This window comes from Ursus arctos, unplaced genomic scaffold (assembly GCF_023065955.2).
Source record: "Ursus arctos isolate Adak ecotype North America unplaced genomic scaffold, UrsArc2.0 scaffold_29, whole genome shotgun sequence".
Classification (NCBI taxonomy): domain Eukaryota; kingdom Metazoa; phylum Chordata; class Mammalia; order Carnivora; family Ursidae; genus Ursus; species Ursus arctos.
In genome coordinates, this window is record NW_026622974.1 from 23,113,966 (window position 1) to 23,135,247 (window position 21,282).

The window sequence follows — 21,282 nt, forward strand, 5'->3', positions numbered from 1 at the left end:
GATAACTTTACTGTATTTGCAATGTTATATGAAAGACAGTAAAAAGGTAATTGGACAACATAGGCTGAAATACCTTGCTTTATTTTATATTTATTAATTCTGCCTCCAATGCTTATTTGATCTATTACGTGATCTAGCAACAAAGAACTAGGAAATATATAGATAATAAGACAAAATGGAATTGTGATAAAATAGATTAGAGAATATTTTTATTTACTTTAAGATGAAATACTACCCAAACTAAAATGCATTGTTTTCTTCTCTGTTAAAAACATTATATGTGGGGGCGCCTGGGTGGTTCAGTCATTAAGCGTCTGCCTTCGGCTCAGGTTATGATCCCAGGGTCCTGGGATCGAGCCCAGCATCGGGCTCCCTGCTCGGTGGGAAGCCTGCTTCTCCCTCTCCCACTCCCCCTGCTTGTTTTCCCTCTCTCGCTGTCTCTCTCTGTCAAGTAAATAAATAAAATCTTTTAAAAAAAATTATAGGTGTATCTATATATATTTATACTTTTGTCAGTTTTTAAAGATAGTTTTTTAAATGAAATTTTTTGAAATTTAAAATAAGAAATATTCTAATTTATTTGCAATTTTTGGTGAATGTTTCAACTTAGAATTGGATCAGTTTTTACAATATTTGCAGCAATAACAGTATAGATTTCTTGAGCAATGTAAGATACCAGTTTACCTATTGCTTTAAGAAAACATAAACTTTGGTGCCACTGTTTTGTATAATGTACTTAGGATGAAATTAAGAACATCCTATTATAGGAACACCAGGGTGGCTCAGTTGGCTAAGCATCTGCCTTCAGCTCAGGTCATGATCTCGGGGTCCTGGGATTAAGCCCTGTGTCAGGCTCCCTGCTCAGTGGGGAGTCTGCTTCTCCCTCTCCCTCTGCCCCTCTCCCCGCTCTCTCTCTCTCTCTCTCACAAAAAAAAAAAAAAAAACAAAAACAAAACTTAAAAAAAAAAGTATTATAAAGTGGATAAAATTCACATCAACAAATAACAAAGCACTATTTATTGACTGGACATGCATCATTTCAGGATTCAATGTAATTATGTAGGTATTAAGGCCTAGTTTATATATATTTTTTTTTAAAGATTTTATTTATTTATTTGACAGAGATAGAGACAGCCAGCGAGAGAGGGAACACAAGCAGGGGGAGTGGGAGAGGAAGAAGCAGGCTCATAGCGGAGGAGCCTGATGTGGGGCTCGATCCCATAATGCCGGGATCACGCCCTGAGCCGAAGGCAGATGCTTAACCGCTGTGCCACCCAGGCGCCCCAGGCCTAGTTTATATTTTAACACTGACAAAAAACTGGCCTTTGAAAAAGTCAGAAGCTAAACAATCACACTACAAGAGTGAAAAACGTTTCCAAACAAAGCAAATCTATTCACTAAATAGAACAATATAATACAAATGCCAAGATTTGTGATACTTGGAAGACATTAATAAATGTTGGAATATGGCAATAAAATCAAGCATTTCTTGACACTTATGTAATTTTCAGTTGCTACTCTTGTTTAAAACAAACCAAAAAGCTCCCCAAGTTTTAGAAAGATTTCCATTACAAATCAAGCAATAAATCTCCAGCCCCTTCGAAGGACCAAGTAACTACCATTGTAGAAGGTGATGGAGAAGTTCTGTTTACTTTGGTCCTTTGCACATGGATTCTATTCCCAGCATGGAGTACAAAGTAAGCAACAACTGGGAGGGGAATCCTCACAGATAAGGCTAATGTCCAGACTGTAAAATGTAATGTTCTATCTTTTATTTTTTATTTGAATTATCTAAGAGATCCCTAAATGAAAACTCATTTTCAAGCTTAAGCTCGAATGTGCATTGGGAATCAATTATTTATTACTTTATATCAAGTAATTTAAAACTAGCCTTAAATGCTAAAGATAGGGCCACCTGAGTGGCTCAGTTGGTTAAGCAGCCAACTCTTGATTTTGGCTCAGGTCATGATCTCAGGGTCCTGAGATGGAGCCCTGCATCTGGCTTCACACTCAGGAGGGAGTCGGCTTCAGGTTCTCTCTCTTCCTCTCCCTCTACCCCTTTCCCCCTCAAATAAATAAATAAATCTTTTTAAAAAAATCTTTAGTCCCATCCATGTTGCTGCAAATGTTGTGTAATCATTCTTTCTGATGGCTGAGTAATATTCCATTGTATATATGGACCACAACTTCTTAATCCAGTCATCTGTTGAAGGGCATCTCAGCTCCTTCCACAATCTAGCTATTGTGGACAATGCTGCTATGAACATTGGGGTGCATATGGCCCTTCTCTTCACTACATCTGTATCTTTGGGGTAAATACCCAGTAGTGAAATTGCTGGATTGCAGAAACATGGACGGGACTGGAGGAGATTATGCTAAGTGAAATAAGTCAAGCAGAGAAAGACAATTATCATTTGGTTTCACTCATTTATGGAACATAAGAAATAGGAAGATCGGTAGGAGAAGGAAGGGAAGAATGAAGGCGGGGTAAACAGAAGGGGGAATGAACCATGAGAGACTGTGGACTCTGGGAAACAAACTGAAGGCTTCAGAGGGGAGAGGGGTGGGGGATTGGGATAGGCCGGTAATGGGTATTAAGGAGGGCACATATTGCATGGTGCACTGGGTGTTATACATAAATAATGAATCATGGAACATTGCATCAAAAACTGGGGATGTACTGTATGGTGACTAATATAACAAAATAAAAATTATTAAAAAAATATTTACAGATATTAGGACAACATTCTGAAGAGAAAAAATACCTGTAAAAAACAAGCAAGAAGATAATTATTTTATTTTGTATTTAAGTTTTAATTTTAATTCTAGCTAGCAATACAGTGTTATATTAGTTTCAGGTGTACAATGTAGTGATTCAACACTTCCGTACAACACCCAGTGCTCATCACCAGTGCACTTCTTCATCCCCATCACCTGTTTAACCCATCCCCCCACCCACTTCTCTGGTAACCCGTTTGTTTGTTCTCTGTAGTTAAGAGTTTGTTTTTTGGTTTCTCTCTCTTTTTCCCTTGCTCATTTACTTTGTTTCTTAAAATCCACGTAGGAGTGAAATCATACAGATTTGTCTTTCTCAGATTCATTTCACTTAGCATTATATTCTCTAGATATCCTTCCATGTTGTTACAGATGGCAAGATTTCATTCGTTTGTGGCTGAATAATATTTAATAATATTAATTATTAAATACTACTTAATATTTAATAATAATAATATTTTTTTTTAATTTTTGAGGCACCTCCATACTATTTTTCACAGTGGCTGCATTAGTTTGCATTCCCACCAACAGTGCAGGAACACCCCTTTTGTCTGCATCCCTACCAACACCTGTTGTTTCTTGTGTTTTTTATTTTAACCATTCTGACAAGTGTGAGGTGATATCTCATTGTGGTTTTGATCTGTATTTTCCTGATGGTGAGTGATGTTGAACATCTTTTCATGTGTCTATTGGCCAACTGGACATTTTCTTTGGAGAAATGTGTATTCATGCCTTCTGCCCATTTTTAATTGCATTATTTATTTTTTTGGGTATTGAGTTTTATAAGTTCTCTATATATTTTGGATACTAACCTTTTATGGGATATGTCATTTGCAAATATCTTTTAGTTTTGTTGATTACTTCCTCCACTGTGCAGAAACTTTTTATTTTGATGTAGTCTCAATAGTTTATTTTCGCTTTTGTTTCCCTTGCTTCAGAGAACCTACCTAGAAAAATGTTGGTAAGGTCAATGTCAAAGGAGTTACTGCCTTTGTTCTCTTCGAGGATTTTTTTGGTTTCAGGTCACATTTAGGTCTTAATCCATTTGAACTTATTTTTGTGTATGGTGTAAGAAAGTGGTCCAGTTTCATTATTTTGCAAGTACCTGTCCAGTTTTCCCAGCGCCATTTGTTGAAGAGACCATCTTTTTCCCGTTGCATATTCTTTACTGCTTTGTCAAATATTAATTGACCATACAATTGTGGGTTTATTTTGGGGCTTTCTATTCTGTTCCATTGATCTATGTATCTGTTTTTGTGCCAGTACCATACTGTCTTGATAACTGCAGCTTTGTAATATAGATTGGAGTCTGGAGTTGTGATGCCTCCAGCTTTGCTTTTCTTTTTCTATATTGCTTTGGCTATTCAGGGTCTTTTGTGGTTCCATACAAATTTTGGGATTGTTTGTTCTAGCTCTGTGAAATATGCTGTTGGTAAATTGGTAGGGATTGTATTGAATGTGTAGATTGCTTTGGATGGTGTAGACATTTTAACAAGATTTGTTCTTCCAATCCACAAGCATGTAATATCTTTCCATTTCTTTGTGTCATTTTCAGTTTCTTTCATCAGTGTTTTATAGTTTTTAGAGTACAGGTCTCTCACCTCTTTGGGGACATTTATTCCTGGGTATTTTATTTTTGGTGCAATTGTAAGTGGAATTGACTCCTTAACTTATCTTTCTGCTGCTTCACTATCGGCATAGAGAATTGCAAGAGATTTCTGTACATTGATTTTGTATCTTGAAACTTTACTGAATTTATTTAGAACTGTCTAGCAGTTTTTTTGTCAAGTCTTTTGGGTTTTCTATATGTAGTATCATGTCATCTACAAATAGTGGAAGTTTGACTTCTTCCTTGCAGATTTGGATGCCTTTTCTTTCTTATAATTGTCTGATTGCTTTGGTTAAGAATTCCAGTACTATGTTGTATAAAAGTAATGAGAGTGAACATCCTTTTCTTGTTCCTGACCTTAAAGAAAAAGCTCTCAGTTTTTCCCCACTAAGGATGATGTTAGCTGTTGTTTTTCGTATATGGCACTCATTATGTTGAGGTTTGTTCTCTCTAGAAACCCTGGTTTGTCGAGGGTTTTTATCCTTAAATGGATGTACTTTGTCAAATGCTTTTTTTTTTTTGCATCTGTTGAATGCTGTGTGGTCATATGGTCTTATCCTTTCTCTTGTTGATTTGATGTATCACATTGATTTGAATATATTGAATCACCCTTGCAATTCAGGAATAAAGGCACTTGATCACTATGAATGATTTTTTTAATGTATTGCTGGATTCAGTTTGCTAGTATTTGTTCAGGATTTTTACATTTATGTTCATCAGAGATACTGGCCTGTGGTTTTCTTTTTTATGGTATCTTTATCTGGTTTGGGTATCAGGGTCATTCTGGCCTCACAGAATGAATTTGGAAGTTTTCTTTTCTAGTTTTTGGAATAGTTTGAGAAGAATAGGTAGTAACTCTTCTTTAAATATTTGGTAGAATTTGCCTGTGAACCATCTAGTCTGGACTTTTGTTTTTTGGGAGGTTTTTTTTTTTTTTTCACTAAATTGATTTCTTTGCCGGTAATCAGTCTGTTCAAATTTTCTTTCTTCCTGTTTCAGTTTTCATAGGTTATATATTTCTAGGAACTTATCCATTTTTTCTAGGTTGTCCAATTTTTTGGCATATAGTTTTTTTATAACACGGTCTTATATTTGTTTGCATTTCTGTGGTGTTGGTTGTTATTTCTCCTTTCTCATTTGTAATATTATTGATTTAAGTCCATTCCCTTTTTTTTCTTGATAAGTCTTGCTAGAGGTTTACCAATTTTATTGATTTTTTTTTTAAAGAAGCAGCTCCTGGTTTTACTGGTGTATTTTATTGTTTTTAGTGTTTATATAATTTATTTCTGCTCTAATCTTTATTAGATTAGATTCTTCTTCTGTTGGCTTTAGGCCTTGTTTGTAGTTCTTTTTCTAGCTCCTTTAGGTATAAGATTATGTTGATTATTTGAGGGTTTTTTTGTTTGTTTGTTTGTTTGTTGTTGTTGTTTTTGCTTCTTGAGGTAGGTCTGTATTGTTATATATTTTCTTCTTAGGACTGCTTTTCCTGCATCCCAAAGGTTCTGGACCATCATGTTTTTATTTTCATTTGTTTCCATGTGTTTTTTATTTCTCCTTTTATTCCCTGGTTGACACATTCACTATTTAGTAGCATGTTGTTTAGCTTCTGTGTATTTTTTGTCTTTTCAGATTTTTGTTTCTAGTTTAATGGTGTTGTGGTCAGAAAAGGTACATGGTATGACTTCGATCTTTTAGTATCTGTGGAGCCGTTTTGTGACCTAGTATGTGATCTATCCTGGAGAATGCTCCACGTGCGCATGAAACGAATGTGTATTCCCCTGCGTTAGGATGAAATGTTCTGAATATATCTGTTAAATCCATCTGGCCTAGGGTGTCTTTCAAAGCCATTGTTCCCTTGTTGATTTTCTTTTTAGATGATCTGTCCATTGATGTAAGTGGGGTGTTAAAGCCCCTACTATTATTTTATTATCAATTAGTTATTTATGTTTGCTAATAATTATTTTATATATTCCATGTTGGGAGCATACATATTTATAATTGCTATGTGTTCCTGTTGGATTGTCCCCTTTACTATTATATAGTGCCTTTCTTTGTCTCTTGTTACAGTCTTTGTTTTAAAGTCCACTTTGTCTAAGTATTGCTATTCTGGCTTTCTTTTGACATCCATTTGCATAATAAATGTTTCTCTATGTCCTCATTTTCAATCTGCAGGTGTCTTTAAGTCTAAAATGAGTCTCTTGTAGGGAACAAAAGATGGGTCTTGTTTTTTTGTTTTTGTTTTTAATACATATTGTCACTCTATGTCTTTTGATTGGAGCATTTAATCCATTTATATTCAAAGTAATTATTGATAGTTATGTATTTATTGTCATTTTATTACTTGTTTTGTAGTTGCTTCTGAAGATTTTCTCTGATCTTTTCTTGTCTTGCTCTCTGTCATGGTTTCCCAGGTTTCCTTAGTGATATATATGAATCTCTTTCTCTTTATTCTCTGCATATTAATTAGTGGTTTTTGATTTGTGGTTGCCATTAGGTTTTTATATAACGTCTTCTACATATAGCAGTCTATATTAAGTTGATGGTCATTTAAGTTTGAACCCATTCTTTACTCCTCTCCTCCCTGTGTTTTAGGTATATGGTGTCATACTTTACATCTTTTTATTTTGTTAAATCCTTGACTGATTTTTTTACAACAATATTCATTTTTACTTTCGTGTTTCCTACCTTCATACTGTCACTTTTGGTCTTTCCTTTTCATTCACAGATTCCCCTTTAGTATTTTTTGCATGACTGGTGTAGGGGACATGAACTCCTTCAGTTTTTCTTTGTCTGGGAAACTCTTTACCTCTCCTTCTATTCTGAATGATTACCTTGCTGGACAAAATATCCTTGGCTGCAGCTTTTTCCCACTCAGCACTTTGAATATATCATGCCACTCCCTTCTGGCTGAAAAGTTTCTTCTGAGAAGTCCTCTGATAGCTTTATGGGATTTCCCTTGTATGTGACTGTCTCCTTTGTCTCACTGCTTTTAAGATTTTTTTCTTTATCACTATATTTTGCCATTTTAATTACAATATGTCTTGGTGTGGATCTGCTTTTGTTGATTTTGTTGGGGGTTCTCTGTGCATCCTGGATCTGAATATCTGTTTCCTCCCCTTGATTTGGGAAGTTTTCTGCTATTATTTCCTCAAATAAATTGTTTGCCCCCTTTCTCTACTTCTTCTGGGGCTCAAAATACGAACGTTATTACCTTTGATGGAGTCACTGAGTTCTAAGTCTATTCTTGTTTTGCCTAATTCCTTTTTCTCTTTTTTGTTCAGCTTGATTACTTTACTTTGTTTTCTAGGTCATTAATTTATTCCTCTGCTTCTTCTAATCTGCTCTTCATTCCATCAAGCTTGTCTCTGATTTCATTCATTGAGTCCTTTATCTCTGTTATGTTATTCCTTATCTTTGTGTTAATGGCCTCACTGATGCATTCTATTCTTTTCTTAAGTCCAGCAAGTATCTTTTTGATCATTACTTTTAATTCTCTATCATGCATGCTATTTATATGCATTTTACTCAGATCTCTGGCCATGGCCTCATCCTGTTCTTTCATTTAGGACCAAGTCCTCTGTCTTCTCATTTTCTCTAAGTCTCTGTACCTACGTCTCTGTGTTAGAGAAGTCAGCTGCATCTCCTCTTAAGGATAATGCCCTTATGAAGAAGAGGTTCTTTAGTGCCTTTCATTGTAGTGTCCCTTGTTCCCCAGTGCCTGGTGCTTCAGGAAGTGTCTCCAATGAGTGCTGCGTGTGCTCTGCTGTTGTGTCTTGGATGCTTTATCCTTCATGCCAGTCATCTGCAGAGACTCTCTTTGCCTCTTGTGGGCAGCATTTCATCCCTGGCCTGAGTGTGGCCAATTTCAACGAGGTGTGCCCTGGTCTTCTTGTGACATGAGACCCGTGCCTCTGCTGTCAGAACTCAGGCCCTGCAAAACCTCTGGGTTATGTAGAGACTGTTGGCACTGTGCTGGTTCTTGGAGGTGGCTCTGTACTTATGTTGAGGAGTGGGCAAAGGAAATGGCACCCTCCAGTTCCTTTGTTCCTGAAGGGTCTCACCACTGTGTACCCTAGGCAATCTTCTGATTGCTGTTTCCACACTGTATGTCTATGGGGTATTTTGCCTGCCTTCTCTCCAAGAGCAGCCACAATGCTTATGGGCTCACCCTGAGCCAAGCCCCCTGACCTTTAAAACTCCAGGCTTTAACCCTCACTGGTTGCAAGAACTTATGAAATCCAGGCCCTCTCATTTTCCAAGCCAGTTTCTACACGGATTTGTTTTTCCCATGTGGTCCCCTGTGTGCTATTCTGTCTCTCATCCTTCTCCATGAATGTGGCTCCCTCCCCACCTCTGTAGCCATGATCTATTTCTTTCCCAAACTGCATCTCCACACTTCTTACTTTCTTCAATATGGCCTCTTCTCTACCTTTAGTTTTGGAGTTTGTTCTGCCAGTCTTCAGGTCGATTTCTGGGATTTTTAGGATGTTTTGATAGTTGTCTAGTTGTATTCATGGGATGAGGTGAGCCTAGGGTCCTCCTACTCTTCTGCCATCTTCCTCCAAGCCAAAAACGATAATTTTTAAATAACATTGCTAAAGGAACTGAGTTTATATAAAGAAACATTTTAAGACTGACGCATATGCTGATATATTTGGGATAACGTATACTGATGTCTGCAACTTATCCATGATGCATTAAGAAAAGCAAAAAAACACAAGGTGGACTAATGGATCAATAAAAAGATAGAGCTATAAGGCAAATATAGTAAAATATTAATTACAGAATCTGGTTGATCTGTTCATGGATATTCACTGTGAAATTCCTTCAACTTTTATGTATTTGAATTTTTTATAATAAAATGATGAGAAAAAAGATTTTACTATTTTCTGATTACAAGACAAAATTATTGAAAATTTACTAATACCAGAAAGGAGGGTGGAAGTAATAGCCTTTTCATGCCAAACCCACAAATAAATTCTGTATCTAAACACAAATTTTCCTGTGGGTACGAGACTCACATTCACTGGAATACTTTCCCTTGCACCATAGTTGAATAATTCACAAACTACAGATCAGTTTAAATACAGTATTTGCAGAAGGAGGACAAGGAAATTAATGTTAGCTTCATAAGAAAAGAAATATTACTGGAATTTATTGCAATATTTTCTAAAACAACATGAATAATAAGATATCTATGACATTGGTCCCAAGTTGACATTTTTTAGATTCTATATAAAAATTTTACATCTGGGAAAAAAAATATATATATTTTTTAAATCAAGTCACAATAAAGGGAAATAAAAGAATTGCTTCAATGACCAACTTTATACAGGAAGAAATATTACTAATAGTGTATGGCATACACAAAAAATTTGCCCAGTCTCACATAATTGAGGGCAGGTATATGTAAATATTATCATAGGATGGCATATGTGTTATTGATATTGTTGGTTTAAAGAACATCAGGTAAACAATCATCTTTTGCCACAGTTCCTAGATCAAAACTAGATCTATTCTTACTGCCAAATCTTCCTAATTATTATCTCTGGACCCAAGGTATCATATATGTTTCCAATATAAGAATCATTCCCCATAAGAAGCAAGTTCCATGGAACTACCTTGAAAATTGGTTTTGTATTTTCAAAATTAGTCCTCTGTTAGTTATCTGTTCCTGCACTCTCATTTTTATCAGCATAATGTTCCAATTCCTTAAAAATACTCACAAAATCTTGGCCAGGTGTTGCTCCATTTTTATTCCATAGATTAAAATTCAGAATTTCTACATCAGCAACAGTGGGTGAAAAGTAACAGCTATAGTTAAATTGAGAATCCCTGACTGCTTTTGACATCACAATTTCTTGTTTATTTTCAAGTTTGGTGGACGAACTCTTCAAGTCATCCTGCTTGGCCCCAGACACTTTTGACCCTGTCAGAAGTTTTAACTACGTTTAACTATGAGATACCATTGGATGTTCTTGTGAATGGTTCTTAAAGATATATTTTAGGGAATAGAATATTACTCATTTTCCATAGAGAGCACACATTTTTAAAGAGTCCATTGAAAGACCTGGATAAAGTATGGTACAAGTGCTTTGTTTAAAGTCTGTTATGTTAAGTTTGGTGCTGCTTTAAGTAGTAGATAGTTCCAAATAGTTTTAATGATTTTTAAAGTGTTTTTACCAATGTAATCAAGCTACTAAAAAACATTTTTGAACTAAAGTTTAAGGTATTGCAAAAAAAAAAAAAAAAAAGACACCATAAAGATAAGTATAATGCTCAGCCTCACCACCTATGACATTTTTATAGCCTCATATTTTCCCCAATTATTAATAAACTTAAAAGCCAAATGACTTAATGTTTGTTCATTATAAGTCAAATAAGCCTGTATATAATTGGAAATTCAAGACATTTAGCTGGAAATGTTTAAGATCTTTATAAAAACATTAAAAGAATCTCTTTATCCAGTGTTTTTGCCTGTCAGGATTCCAGGGTTGGATAATACAACATTTCAGACATATTTTAAAATTGTTCACTGAGTCCCAGTCTTTTACTTAATTAATCAATATAATATGCTTTGAACACAAAAATGTTCTGGTTAAACAGATTTAAAATTATGACCTTCAGTCTAATATTAAAATATACAAGTTTTCAGGTAGAAACATTAATAGGTTCACTTTTATTTTTAACCAAACCAGAAGAAGCCTACAGTTAAGATAAGCCACCTTTCCTACCAGATGCGTGTGATATAATTGGCAATAGTCTTGTCTGTTATCAACATCCCACAGATTTACTTTTCATTTACAAAAATGTACTCAATGCCTCTGGGCATATCTACAAAACAGCAAACAAGGACAAATAAATGTTTATTTTTAAAGAAATTTGTATCAAATTTTAGCTTTTTGCACATTTGACTAAAAAAAGAATCTTAATTTAAACTCTTAAAAGAAGGAAAGAGTTGGGGCGCCTGGGTGGCACAGCGGTTAAGCGTCTGCCTTCGGCTCAGGGCGCGATCCTGGCGTTCCGGGATCGAGTCCCACATCGGGCTCCTCCACTGGGAGCCTGCTTCTTCCTCTCCCACTCCCCCTGCTTGTGTTCCCTCTCTCGCTGGCTGTCTCTCTGCCACATAAATAAATAAAATCTTAAAAAAAAAAAAGTAAAGAGTTTCCTTCTATACCAACAGATGAAGCGCAAAACTTCAACTCTGTGCCTGGAAATTAGTTGTTCATATATATATATATATATATATATATATACACATATATATATGTAGATATATAAAATTTACACACAAAGACATATTACATAATTTTAATATATATCATAGATATATCATTTATTAATAATAAAATTATATAACTATGATATAATGATATATTATATAACTTTTAAATATATATTATATAATTATTACTATATATATTAAAGCCAACTAATATAAGTGTAAATATAATATATGTTATATTATATATAACATAATTTTATATAATCTTAAATATACATTATATAATTATTATTACTATATCTACTAAAGCCAACAAATTAATACTATTATATATTAAAACCAGCTAATTTCCAACATATATATATGTGTGTGTGTGTGTATTCTCTCTCTATATAGAATGAACATGTAAGAATATAAATGAATGACAGTAAATACCTGGTATAAGAAGTTCTTTATAGGGGCACCTGGGTGGCTCAGCCTTTAGGCGTCTGCCTTCAATTCAGGTCATGATCCCAGGGTCCGGGGATCAAGTCCTGCATCGGGCTCCCTGCTTGGCGGGAAGCCTGCTTCTCCCTCTCACACTCCCCTTGCTTGTGTTCCCTCTCTCACTGTCTCTCACTGTCTCTCTCTGTCAAATAAATAAATAAATAAATAAATAAATAAATAAATAAAATCTTAAAAAAAAAAAAGAAGTTCTTTGTAATAAACATAGTAAAAGTCTCAGATCCTAATGGCAAATTATCTGACAATTTTTTTATTTGACCCAATGAACCCAACAAACATTTTACCTTTGAAGCTGTGGGAGCAGGAAGGGAATTGACAACATCTGGATTTAATTATCATTAATAAGAAGGAACCATTGAAGAAGTTTAAGTGGTATGGACTCTAGAGAAAGTGCCTATGACCTCTAGGAATGAATAATAAGGAAAGAGTACTAAAAATGTGAGCAAAACATGATTTTGGAGAGAAAGAAAAAGAGAGAAATAAGTACATTGACAGAATTTATGAACAAATTCTGAAAACCTCAAGAAATATCATCCTGGGAAACAACACTGAAGAAGTAGAGAGACATGTCCAGAAAACTCTGTGAATGGTCAGGACTCTCTGGTGGCGGACAGAACAGGCATAGTTACTGATTTTCATGCCTCTTGAAAGCCCAGAGCCTGGTGCAGCATGAACAGTATAGGTGCCCAATAAATATGTTTGAGGAAAAATTAAGAAGAGGACAACGATTCTCACCATGAATCATGATTGACCTGTTCCTCATATGTCCTGACTGATTTTTCTCCTTGGACTTTGCCATTCTTTGATCATTTTGCAATTCAAAGACACTCCACTACATGGAAAAATAGAGGTAATCCAGTGAATCCTAAATCACTCATTATGGCCAATAGTAAGCACTTATTCAAACATGTCACTGTAGAGAGGGTTATTGGACCAAGTAAATATCAGAATGTACAATATTGTACTAATTCTAATTTATCTGATTCATGAAATTCCTGTTTCTCATCACCATACAATGTAAAGGATTGTGTTAATTTTTTTTTAAGATTTTATTTATTTATTTGACAGAGATAGAGACAGCCAGCGAGAGAGGGAACACAAGCAGGGGGAGTGGGAGAGGAAGAAGCAGGCTCATAGCGGAGGAGCCTGACGTGAGGCTCGATCCCATAACCCCGGGATCACGCCCTGAGCCGAAGGCAGACGCTTAACCGCTGTGCCACCCAGGCGCCCCAGGATTGTGTTAATTTTAATCACAGAAAGAAGAGGTAGGACACTAGAGTGAAAAAATCTGAAGCACCTGCAGTTAAAAAAGACACTTCATTTTATTCCTACTAATCAAAATTATCAAATCATTTTTTTAGTTAAAATTTCATTTTTTTTTTCTATATGTAGTATAATCCTATTGACCTGCTTCTACCAAGGGCCAATGGGAATACATGATTTAATATATAATTATGTTAACGGGAGTTGTTTCATTAAAAGAGCATGTATATACAAGAAAACTGGGCCCTTGTCTCCACATGTTGGGAGATACCAAAAAAAGTATGTGTTCTCTGCTTCTGCAGTTATTACTATCTTATGAAGCTAGAGCCTACATATATGGTAAAAAAAGAACTGTGAGACTGTAATGAAAAATTAAGCAGACTAGGTGTATGTACTGAAAGGGGTAAAAAGAGAAGCATTTGTTTGGGTGGCTATAAGAAATATTTAATGCATTGTAAAAAGTGTTTTATACATTGATGGTCAATATCCTGGTATTTAATGAGACATCAAAATGTCTAATTTTTTGTACAGAATTTTGTATGTCAAGAAAAAAAATGGTTGCACATCTGCTTTGCTGATAAAATTCCTATCCTTTAAGGAGTAGGAATTTCTTAGTCACGGATGAACATTTATAAGAATGAAAGTAAGTGACCTTCACTAACCAGCCTCACACAGACTAAAGTATAGGTGAGTGTTGACTTGCCAAGTTTTCAGAAGGGAACTTTGGATTCAATAGTGTCTTTCTAATGGCCGGAATTTTATGTATCATCTCTCCAGAACATGTTTTATTTTAGATGAATTATATGGAACATTAAATTTGCTATTAATTTTTAATTTGCCATTAAATGTCTCCATGGTAAATAGAGAATTAAAGAGAAATAAAAGGAAGGAAGGAAGGAAGGAAGGTAGGAAGGAAGGAAGGAAGGAAGGAAGGAAGGAAGGAAGGAAGGAGAAGCAAAGGGAAGAGAAGCAAAGGAAAGGAAAGAAAAAGAGAAGAAAACAAAATAATCTCAAGTGATACTTTGTACAATCTTGGAAACCGCTTGGACTAGCTCCACCTTGAAAGAGAGCATAGCGCCTGGACTGTACACACTCTCCCATTAATTCTACTTTCTTCATCAGAATGGGTGCCGCACATTGACAGCTTTTGTTTCCTTGGTCCCCATTTTAGTGTTCTATCCACTGTTTTACTTTTCCATTGCTGCTGTAACAAATTACCACAAACTCTGTGGTGTAAAATACGTGTACTATTTTATAGTTCTGTAAATCCGCCGTCTGAAGCGTGTCTTACTGGGCTAAAATGAAGGTGTCTGCAAGGCTACATTCCTTTTGGAGGTTCTAGGGGAGAATACATTTCTTTGTCTTTTCCAGCTTCTAGACTGCTGCATTCTTTGGCTCATGGCCTCATTCTTCCATCTTCAAGATCAGCAACAGTAGGTCAAATCCATCTCATACTGCATCACTCTCCCTCTTCCATCCAGCAACTGTGCTACTGGGTATTTACCCCAAAGATACAGATGTAGTGAAGAGAAGGGCCATATGCACCCCAATGTTCATAGCAGCATTGTCCACAATAGCTAAATCGTGGAAAGAGCCAAGATGTCCTTCAACGGATGACTGGATTAAGAAGATGTGGTCCATATATACAATGGAATATTACTCAGCTATCAAAAAGAACAATTTCTCAACATTTGCTGCAACATGGACGGGACTGGAGGAGATAATGCTAAGTAAAATAATTCAAGTGGAGAAAGACGATTATCATATGGTTTCACTCATTTATGGAACATAAGAAGTAGGAAGATTGGTAGGAGAAGAAAGGGAAGAAGAAAGGGGGGTAAACAGAAGGGAACCATGAGAGACTATGGAGTCTGGAAAACAAACTGAGGGCTTCACAGGGGAGAGGGGTGGGGGAATGGGATAGGCTGGTGATGGGTAGTAAGGAGGGCACGTATCGCATGGTGCACTGGGTGTTATACGCAAGTAATGAACCATGGAACTTTACATCAAAAACTAGGGATGCACTGTATGGTGACTAACATAATATAATAAAAAATATTATTAAAAAAAGGAAAAAATAAAGATTTTATTTATTGATTTGAGAGAAACAGAGCCAGTGAGAAAGAGCACGAGTGTAGAGGAGAGGGAGAAGAGTAACAAGCTCCCCATTTAGCAGGGAGCAATGCAGGTCTCAGTCCCAGGACCCCAGGATCATGACCTGAGCTGAATGCAGCCACCCAACCTAGTGAGCCACCCAGGTACCCCTCCCCCTTCCATTTTCAAGGACGATTGTGATTTCCCTGCGCCAGTCAGATAATCCCGGACAAGATCCTCATTGTAAACGCAGGTGATTAGCACCCTTAATTCCGTCTGCATCTTAATGCCCTTTAGTCATATAATGTAACATATTCATATATACCAGGGATTAGTACTTTAATATTTTGTTTGGGAGGGAGTTATTATTCTGCTTACCCTATCTACCTTCTATGATATGTTCTCTTTTGTTAATACTACTCACCAAGCTTCAGCATAGAAGCTCTTTCTATTGGCATTAGAGATATTTTGTTTCTCAAAGTATGTGGCTTAATTAGTTAAATCTGATATCTACCCCAAATATCTATACTATAATGCTAATCATAACAATCAATCTCTCATGAGGAATAATCATTTCTATCTTCTGTTTTTATAATATACAAACCATGTTGTGTAATACTAATTTCTATCATCAAAAAATTTAAATGGTTTTTAAGGCTAGCCGTGTACGAAAATTACTGAGGTATATTTAGAAATGCAGACGTTTTGGTCCCATCAAGACAGTGAACCAGAATATCTGGAGATGGAACCTAGATAATTTTTTTAAATGTTCAAAATGTAATTCTATTATGCAGCAGGGTCTAGATTGCTATATTATTTATGCAGATATATCTTCAAATTAGATTCTCTCTCTTCCTCGCACTTGATTGATATTTTACCAAAGACTGGTGTGTTTAGAGACTTCCCACTCTCATAATATGTGGGTTCTACATATTTCCAAATATGCTGTCTCACATTTAGACTTAGCAATAAATGAATCTTATTTTTATAAATAGCACCAACATTCCTAACTCAAATATCCAAAAAATAAAAAAGGATAATTAATAAAAACCCAATAGACAATATAGTCTTAAAAGTCCACGAACAAGCATGCAATTTAGTATAGGATAAGGTTGGAGTGTATCGGCAGTAAAATGTGGGATCAAGAGTGTTTTCATTATGTGTTTGCTGAATAGCTTTCCGTTACCATGTGGCAGGTTTTGAATGTAGCAGTTGGAATAACCTTATAAATGGTCATTGTAGAAAGAACTTAATGTTCTCATGACCCGTATTAAACCTTTTGTTGGACTGAATTGAGGAACACTTTTTCTTTAGGCTGCATTTCTAAAACATGCGTGGTTGTATTACATCTAACCTATATTTTACTGGGAGCACTGAGCTTCAAAGCTGGATTATTTCAAACGTACTTTTATTTGCAATTATAAAATAAATGATTTTTAGAGTACATGTTATTTTTAAAAGGTCAGTCAGACAATATTTCAATTCAGATACAATTTTGAGTTACTAAGGATTATCTTTCTTAACTAATTTTAATAGCCATAATTAATATCATATGATACAATAGGAAAAAAGCAGCAACAGTGATTATATTCCCTGTGCATTCATGTGTTAAGTAACTTATAATAAAGTGCCTACATTTTCTTCTTTAATTTGTCAAGCTAAAGTATTGTAGATTTTTATCATGCTAACAGAAAAAATATCATTGATGAGTTATAAGATCTTTCTGAGGGCATAGTTATATCTGACAATATCTAAGTAGAATGAGAAAGAAACCACAATTTGTATTGATTTTTATGAAAGGGCAAGCATGGTATTTTTTCATAGGAAATGTTATGCTTTTCCAGTGGCTGTTACAAAGAAAATTAGGAGAATAGGGATGGCTCACGAGATAGAATAGCAAACAAAGGGGAGATGTACAAATAGTGTAAGTGTTGATTGTCAAATGTCACAAGATCTAAAAAGATTATTCAGAAATGTGGGGCACTTTGAGGGTTTCCTTGTAAAAGCAAGTAATAACAATTTGGATTGACCCGTCAACATGTGTCGGACAAATAGAGTACTTTTGTGTTTCAGAGCTTATTCTTACCAATAGGTCCGTACTGCTTTCAGAAATGTGAAAGACAAAAATTTGCATTTATAGACAAATAGATTAAGTGGGAATACTTTATATTACTGTAGAACTACTGCAAGTTTCTATAAATAGATACTTCACAGATCTAGTTAAGTGTTTATGTATAAATCAATATCTACTTGAATGAGAGTCTGAGCCTGAGGGGAAGAAGAGCCTAAACCTGAAATATGTGAAATCCCCACTTACTGAAAATGATCTCAAAATAAAGAAACTATTTAAAGTATTATAATTCAATGGGAAATATTTAATTCATATCCATTGGCAAAATTCTGATGCCTCTGGATATGGACTCTCATGACTTTATGAATCTTACTGATAATGTTGCTGTTGCACATTAAGAAAAATAAACAAGAGGAAAAGAGAACTTAAAACATACTGTCATAAGACAATAATTACCTCTTGTCTCAAGTGATATGCTCAGTTCAACTTGCAGACCTGTATAGATACTCAAGTATGCCGTTGTAATTTGGAGAGTAACAATAATTGAGAATTATACTTGACTTTAAAATATATGTAGAAATACAAAACTGCCTTATATTAGTAAAAGATTATTTTAACTTAATCACTATTTTTAATCTAGAATCACCTCCTTAGTTTTAAAAATTAGTGTTGAAAATTAGTACTAAAAATAAGAAATCTTTTATTTTAGAAATAATTTGTGATCCAAATAATTGATTTTGAGAAATTAAATAATCCAGAAAAAAAAATCCTCATCCTCATCTGGGAGCCATATATATATATATATATATATAAAATCGGCTCAAAGTGATGCTAAAGTGGAAACTTGACCATAGCCTGATCAGTATTCTAAATCTTCTAAAAAATATTCTGTTTATTAGATATGGGCTTGCTAGAAACAGAAAATTAGAAATGGAGAATCATATAGTTAAGCAATTGTAATGTGCTCCAGGGCAGAAACTTCTTTGGATTATTGACATACCCAGGAGAATGGTATCAGAATACTTGGATTTAAATCCTGACTCTTGCACAGAATTGCAGTGTATAGACTGGCTTGTAAGATGGTCTCCAATGATCTCCATCTCCAGGTAGCCAAGACCTATGTAAGCCTTTTCTCTGGCGTGTGGGCTGGACCAAGTGACTTGCATCTAACCAATACAATACAGCAAAGGTGACAAGATGTCATTTCCATGATAGATTACAAAAGATTATCTTTTCGATTTGGCTAGCAGATCTTGTTTATCGTCTTCTCAACTTGCATGCTTTCATGAAGCAAGTTGCCATGTGGAAGAGGCCCATGTGGCAAGGAACCGAAGCTGACTTCTAGCCCATGGCAGCCTGCAAGGAACTATATTGCCATTAACACCTGAATGAATGTAAAAGCAGGTATTTTCTCCATTTGATCCTTCAAATGACATTACAGTCCTCAGGCCAACACCTCCATTTCAGTCTTTTGAGACACCCTGAAGCAGAGGATGTAGCTAAGGTGTGGTTGGACTCCTGACCCACAGAAATTATTCATTAATAAATTGGTGTTGTGTTAAACCACTAAATTTTGGAGTAATTTGTTACACAGCAATAGATAACTAATATATGGAATGTGACCATTAACAAATTTCTTTTTTATTTTTTATTTTTTTATTTTTTTAAAGATTTTATTTATTTATTTATTCGACAGAGATAGAGACAGCCAGCGAGAGAGGGAGCACAAGCAGGGGGAGTGGGAGAGAAAGAAGCAGGCTCATAGCGTAGGAGCCTGATGTGGGGCTCGATCCCATAACGCCGGGATCACGCCCTGAGCCGAAGGCAGACGCTTAACCGCTGTGCCACCCAGGCGCCCCCATTAACAAATTTCTTAATTTCTCAAGACCAGTGTTCATATCTATAAAATGATGATAAGAGTAACCATCCCATCTATGAAAAGCACTTCCGCATTTAGTAGATATCCTATGAATGGTAGCAAGTCTTAAGGGATATAGCAGGGCCCAATAAATAATACATACCTTCTCTGACTGAATTCTGAAACAATTTATAAATAGGGCAGAGAAAAGCAGATGTAGGGAAAAAAAGTCTTAATATGGATAAAGCTGAATCTGAAACATTATGGCTTAAATCTATACATAAGTAGACTTAAAAATATTGACTCAGATTTAGACAGAATTTTGCAACCAGTAATAATAGCACCAGACCTAATAAGCCCTCTTCACATAAAAGGTTTACTTCTGTAAAAGTTATATCCTGGAGAAACAAAACAGTATTTGTGTTGCCTACATATAGAGTTCCCAAGAAAAAGAGAGAAGAGAGGACAGGGTTGATCTGAGTGTGTTAGATTTTTCCTTCTAAATCTACTAATCAGATAAAGTCACTCCAATATACCAATAGAGTAAATGAGAAGACAAAAGACAAGAAGGGGCCTCAGGGGTATGCCAATAAACATCCTTCCATGGAAATGTCAAGAACAGTTAGTAGGGTAGAGATGTAGTGGTGGTGGTGGTGGTGGTGGTGGTGGTGGTGGTGGTGGTGGTAGTAGTGTTGGTATCTACTTGACGGGGTTGGTAAAACCTGTCAGTGGAAATGGACATTTCAGTGTTTTTGTAGACAAAATGTACTAAAAATGAACAGCATCTCATGTTTTCCCTTGATAAATTCCACACATACTAAGAAACCTTATGATTTTAATTTGAATTACTATGAAGGTCTATGAACAAAGTATAGTCAGTGACCATCAATCTAATAAACACTTATTATAAAATACTAAGATTAATTAATATGATATTTTTATGCATGTCTTGTAGCTACCATTGTGTTTGTTGCCTCAGGCTGCACTAAGGGAATCCAATTTCTAAGATTAACAGATGCTCATTACGGAAGCAGATCATGCCACACAGTGGTAATACCAATATGCTGCCATCCTGTGGAGACCCGTCTCAGTAACCAGCTGGATGTCCCTCCACCACGCTTTCTTCAAAGTGCAATGAGTGTCAGTAACCCATGGAAGTCACCTGGATTAGCTGGAGAGTATTTATCAGTAATACTATTGTCTTTAGTTTATATATTCGGTTTGTTCAACTTTCAACGGTTTTCCCAACATTCAACTTTACTGAACTTAGACTTAAACGTAAGCTCTGGTGACAGAAAAACAGAAATTTCCAGGACATTAATATGAAACCAAGTAGCCCAGAGCATAGAATATCAAGACAATCTAACCACTAGAAAATTACTGGAAGATTTTACCCAGACTATAGTGATTACCTAGTGTCAGTAGGAGAGTAATATTGTTATGTTTCATAGAGGTCAGTCTCATGTTGACAGATGCTTAAATGATATTTTCCATCCATTATAGGTATGGTCATTGACCTTAAAGATTAATTACAAACACCTTGAAAAAAGGTCTATGAATTCTAATGCTTTTGTAGATTCTGAAATGGAGGTCCATTATTAATAGTGATGATGAAGATGCAAAGAAAATTTTCAGACTGTAACATTTAAAAGAGGAAGAAATTACCAAATTCACAGATAAAAACACAACAGTCAAAATACAATGCAATAATGTGCAAGAAAACCTAGCATTTGATTATGCCATTAATTATATTTTTCTGTAATAAAATTAAAAGCAAAATCTCCAGCAAATAGAAGCATTTTGAATGTAGGCACTGTGTTGTTCCTTCCTGCTATCTCTCATGCCCATAGAATTATGTGGGTTAAAATGATAAGTGATAAGTG